Below are 6118 nucleotides of genomic sequence, written 5' to 3' on the forward strand. Positions count from 1 at the left end.
AGGAGAAGGGGGATGACATGTGAGCATTGGGAGTGCCCATAGCTGCCCCAAGAGGGATGTTGGGAAAGAAAGAGGAGAGACACAAGAAGCTCCCCTCCCCCCAGCCCCTTTCTGTTCAACCTCTTTATGCTACCCAGAGTGACCTTTAAAAACTGGTCATGACCTTTAAATCGCTGGTCATGCCACTTGCCCTACTTCCAAACCTTCGGTGGCTCCCCATCACCCTCAGGAAAGAATATCAGTTCCTCTCCTAGCCTTCCAAGGCACACCAGGCTGCCCACCTACCCTTCGATACCCACTGGGCTCTTCAATGCCCCAATCCCTTGCTCCTGCTGTTCCATCAGCCTGGAATGCCCTCTCTCTTCTCCTTCACTTGCTGAAATCCTATTTTTTAAAACAGATTTTATTTTATTACTTATTTGACAGAGAGAGAGAGCACAAGCAGAGGAGGAGCAGAGGGAGAGGGAGAAGCAGACTCCCCGCTGAGCAGGGACACCCCGATGTGGGGCTTGATCCCAGGACCCTACGACGCATAACCTACTGAGCCACCCAGACGCCCTCGGAAATCCTATTCTTGAAGGCCTGGCTCAAATATCAGAGAGGTGGAGAGGGAGAGGGACAGAGGGATCCGGGTTTGAATCCCAGCTTTGCCATTTCCTGGGTGTTACTTCACCTCTCCAAATCATGGTTTTTCCATCAGTAAAATGGGTACCTAACTCAAAAGAGCTCATACAAGACTTATCTAACAAAACTGATTATAGGCCAGGCCCATAATAGGAGTTTAGTAAGCATTAGAGCCCTTATACGTTTCCCTTTATCCAGAAAGCTTTCTTTCCCACCAGCCCCCTTAACTATTTCAACAAATAATTTGAACGCATACTGTGTGCCAGGCCCTGGGGATAAAGCAGTGAACAGACTGACAAGATTCCTGCCCTCACGGAGCTGGCATTCTAGGGTAAGAGACAGACAATGAATAGTTTTAAACAAGGTGAGCTAGGAAGAAAATAAAACAGGGTTAAGAGATAGACGGATGGGGGCTACTTTACACGGTGGGTAGCAGGAGGTCTCTCTGGGGTAACATTTAAGCTAGATGCTGAATGAGAAGAAGGAGCCAGCTATTTGAAGATATGAAGGGAAAGTATTTGGCAAAGGGAACAGAAAGTGCTAAGGCCCTGACGCAGAATGAACAAATGAATTCAAGAAATGAAAAGGCTAGTGTGGCTGGAGCATAGCAATTGAAGGAGAAAGTAGCACAGGGAGATAAAATCAGGAAGGTAGGGCTAGATCACAAGAGGCCTTGTAAACCACAGTGAGGCACCTGGATTTTCTTCTAAGTATCACAGGGAGCCAACACAGATGTTAAGCATGGGAGCCACAAGGTCCGGTAAGTGTTTTAAAAGGGAGAGAGGGGCACTTGGGTGGCTCAGTCAGTTAAGTGTCCGACTCTTGGCTTCGACTGAGGTCATGATCTCAGGGTTGTAAGATCAAGCCCCACTTTGGGATCCGTGCTTAGCACAGAGTCTGCTTGAGATTCTTTCCCTCTCCCTCTGCCCACTCCTACTCGCGTGCTTTCTCTCAAATAAAATGAATAAATAAATAAAATCTTCAAAAGGGGGAGAGAGGCCAGTCCAGAAATCTGTAAGATATGGTGGTGGCTCTTGACATTTCTTTCCCTGACACCCCCTGTACTCTTTCATCGTCCTGGTAGCATAATGTAATCTCCTGTCTCCTCCACTGGCCTGGACCTTCTCAAGGGCTGCATCTGCATCTTTATTTCTTGTCTCCAGCCCCCTGCATATGCCTGGCCCCAGGTAGATATGCCCTGAAGTTCCTCTTCCTGAGAGTCCCTAGTTAAGCCAGGGAGGCAGGAAGGGACCCCATGGCCAGGAGACGGGGGCAGGGGCACAGCAACCGTGAGAGAGGAGAGACCTGGGTGTGTTTAGGGGCAGAGGCCCTGCTCCTTTCCTCTCTGGGAAGCAGGTGTGCCCAGAGCTTCCCTGGTTCTGCATCCTTGGTGGCTCACATACACCTTGAGAAGCCACCGAAAACTCCAGGTGCTCTCTCCAGGAGAATGCCCAGGTTCATCAAAGGTTGCGGACAATTTCAGGGGGTTCAAAGATCCCTTAAACCCATTCCCTAGACTGAGTTTAGATTCTGCCTTAAAGTCCTGTTTGTTCATTTCTCAAACATTCACTGAGCCCCAGGCCCTGCTCCTAGCCCAAACTTCGTGCTGGGGACCCACAGAGAGGCCTCAGTTGGTGTAGGGAGTTGGGGCCAGCTGAGGAGGAAGGACTGAACGGCCACTAACATGTCCTGGTTAATAATAGTGCTCCTGTGCTGAGCACTTACCCAGTTAGGCTCCTGCGCTAAGATTAGCTGCCTGCCCTCCATCTCATCCAACCCTCCTAACGCAAGCAGGCGTGGGTATAACCATTTCATAGGGGAAGAAAGCGAGGTTCAGAGAGGTTTAGCAAATCGCCCAAGGTCACACAGCCAGCCAATGACCACACGAGGGGTTGTGAAACCCGCAGTGGCTCATTTTGAACAGGGGGTCCAAAAGCTTTTCCCAGGAGACAGTTGAGTTAGGCCTTCTATGAGAAGCCTATGCCATCTGCTCACCACCCTCAATTCAAACAAGATGTAGGCATCTGTGGACAAGGAGGGGGCTGCCCAGTCCTAGGTTCCCGCTACAGGAGAGATTTTGGGGGGGGGGCTGGGGTGAGGGATAGGGGGTATCTCCCTCCCTAGGGACTGGGGAGGGGCCGGCCTGGGGGCAGGGCGAGGGCTGCCGCAGGGCAGCCTCGGGAGCTGGTCCATCTCGGGTTACCTCTCCTCCTCTGGCTCCTCTCCCCTGGCTCCGCGCCTTCCCGCAGTGTCCCGGGTGGGGATGGGCGCTGGTGCAGGCCCTGCCGCTCGTGCCCAGAAAGGGGGCTGCAGGCCACGCTCCCTGCCTGGGCCCCGCCATCGCCCCCTCCCTGGGCCAGCTCCTCACCTGGGCGCCGCGCCGGCAGCCCCCGCGTTCACCTTGCGCGCGTCCCTGCAGCCGCTCGCCGCGCTGCATCCTCCGAGATGCTCAGACGCGGCTAACAGAGCCCGGCGCTGCCGATCGCGCAGCCCGCCCACAGGAACACCATCCCCACTTAACCCTTTCCCCTTAGGGGTGGATTCTTCTCCCAGTCCTGACCTCCCCTCTCTCAGAGATTCTCAGGGCTCAGAGGGGAACCGAGGTACCTCCGAGGGATTTGAAAATTCCTTCCGCAGCATCCCTGAATAAGGGACAACCAATCCTGGTTTGCACACCCCATGGGACGTGGAGCTCACTTCCTTTATACCTATATACCTGTATTCTTATAGAGATACATACAAACCTATAGGTAAATCCTACCAACAGTTGCTGTTTATCCTTCAGATCTTTTTCCTTTTTTTAAAAAAAAATTATTTTTATTAGGTTCAGATGTAGCTTCAGATCTTTCTCAATGCACAGTCACATATACGTTTTAAATAGAAATGAGATCATACTGTACGTACTGTTCTGTAACCTGCCTTTTTTCTCTTCACTGTGAAATATATCCTGGCACATTTTCCATGTAAATTTCTACAGATCCATCTTATTTCTTGTATCCGCTGTTGAGAACTCAAGCATATAGTCAGCCTGTAATTTTGTATTGATCCAGTCCTGAGGTTGGACATGTAGGTTGTTTCTAGCCTCTTGCTCGCAGGAATAATAAGGTAGGGAGCATTCTTGTAGAGACTTCTTTGTGCACAAGCACTAGTGTATCTGTCAGATAATTTCCTACCTAAGGTATGGTTAGATCTATGAGCCTGCACATTTTCAGCTCTGATAGACACTCAGATGTCCCTGGTCCCTCTTTGGACAGCTCCTGATAGACTAAATGTCCAGCACTGGGTTCAATAACATTAAGAGAAATCTACACAAGGAATAGATGTGGTCGTTAAACGTGATGTAAAATCTTTAATGCCGTGGAGAAATTTCCAGCGTAGATTTTTGTTTATTTATTTATTTAAATTTTGGTCGTTCGATACAAAAATAATGTATGCTGATTCTCCCGAGTTAAGTAACACAAAAATGTTCAAAGAACACCCTCACTGTCTTACTCTTGGCTTCTTCAAGTTGGCTTCCCCAGATGTGCCCACTGTTAGCATCATATTGTTTCTTTTACCTAAAAACATGTGTGCTTATAAAAAACATATGTGCTTATCTTTCTTTTCACAAAAATGGGACCATACTATGCATATTATCCTATAACTTTTTTTTTTTGCCTTAAGCAATATATGTTGGAAACATTCTGAAGACAATACATACATATTAGGTCCACCCTTTTCCTCCAGCGGGCTGTACAGTGCTGCGCGGTGTGGAAGCGCTGGCACTTACTCATGTGCCCAGATGCCCCTACTGAAGGCGGCATAGCTGGCTGACAACTGTTGTTTTCTACTAGAAACAATACTGCAATCGACATCCTTATACACCAATACATACATCTTTACATGGTGATTCTATAAATTCTCTCGGATAATTATTTGTATGACCCCATTTTTGTTAATATCTACCTACCTACCTACCTACCTATCCTATTCCTAATTATTAGAAGGTAAATGGTGGTTGATGTGATTTTTATCTAATTTTGCTTTTCTGCTTACCAATATTCTACACAACTATATATTTCTTTTGTGATCAGAGACAGGAAAGATAAATATCATTAAAAAAAAAAAAAAGAAAGAAAATTCTTCCTAGGGCTGAGCTAAGATGTCCCTCCCGGTACTTGCCTACCTCTGGGTCTCACAGAAGAGCAACACTCAGCTGTGTCTGACATGCCGCAGCTTGAAATGTGTTCAGAGCCTGAATCCAGCTTTTCCGACTCTAGGAGAAGGATTGGGCTTTTCCCAGTTCACCTTATCATCTGACCAGCTCTACTGTTTTCTTTGTGGGAACCCCTTCAGAATCGTAAAGGCACCTCTCATTTCTCTAGAATCTTCTCCCTCCAGGCCAAACCCTCCCGATTCTTTCAACCTTTCCTCAAAGGACAGGATTCTGGGCTCTCACCATTGTGACAACTCTCCTCTGTTGGCTTCTTACCCAGTCAACGATGTCCCCCTTCAAGTGTAACTCTTGGAGGGGGACCTGGGTGGCTCATTCAGTTAGGTGTCTGACTCTTGGTTTTGACTTGGGTCATGATCTCAGGGTTGTGAGATCATTCCTGTCTCTGATCACTGAACCCAGTTGGAAACAAAGCTGGACTTTCACCTCCCCTTCCTAGATTCTCCTCCATTAATACGGCCTCACACTGAATTAATGATTCTGGCAGCCACATCCCTCTGTTGCCCAATATTGATCTATTAAGTCTTCCCCACCTCTTTGTGTGCAGTTGGTTTCTTGACCCTCAGCGTAGGGCTTGACATTTGTGTCTTGTTTTTTTCTCTTGTTAGATCTAGCCGGTTGTTCTGATCTTTGGGGAAGTCATCTGGACCCTGCTTCTACATATAATAGATAACTGACATTTTTTTTTTAGCATTGTCCAAGATCCATTTCTCTTCCTGGCGGCATCCTAATTTCCTTCGAGGAACTGATGTTTTCTGCCTCATGGGCAGTTCTGTAGGGAGGGTAGCTCTAGGGGCCCACTACAGAAGCTGAGGAGTCCCAATCCCTCCTCTCATTGCCACCTGTGAACTCTCTGGTGAGACTTCTTTGGAGATGTTGAGATTCCCTTAGCAGGCTCAGAGCTGGCCTGGTTCCCTTCCTCAGTTTCCCCCAAGGAGTACTACCCATTCATCCCTGCAAAGTCTTACTGGTCTGACAGTGCCCAACCCCCCAGTCCATGGAGGACGCTCCATCCAGTTGCTCCCTGCTTGCTCTCTTTAGAGGCAGGAGCCCCAATCCTATTGCACTTCCAAACCACGGATTGGTAGGGGTTTTGAGATTCCAAACAAAGTCAAGAGAGATTATGATCCCTTTGGCCAGAGGCCAAGATGAAAGCAGATCCTCTGGAAAGAGGAGACTGGCTGGGGGTGGAGGTGAATATAAGTGGGGAAAATGGAGTGCCAGGTACAGGTGGGGAGGATACTGGCTCCAAAAGGAGCTGCCGGCATCATCCTGGAGACT

Source organism: Ursus arctos, unplaced genomic scaffold (genome assembly GCF_023065955.2).
Source record: "Ursus arctos isolate Adak ecotype North America unplaced genomic scaffold, UrsArc2.0 scaffold_14, whole genome shotgun sequence".
In the NCBI taxonomy this organism is placed as follows: Eukaryota; Metazoa; Chordata; class Mammalia; order Carnivora; family Ursidae; genus Ursus; species Ursus arctos.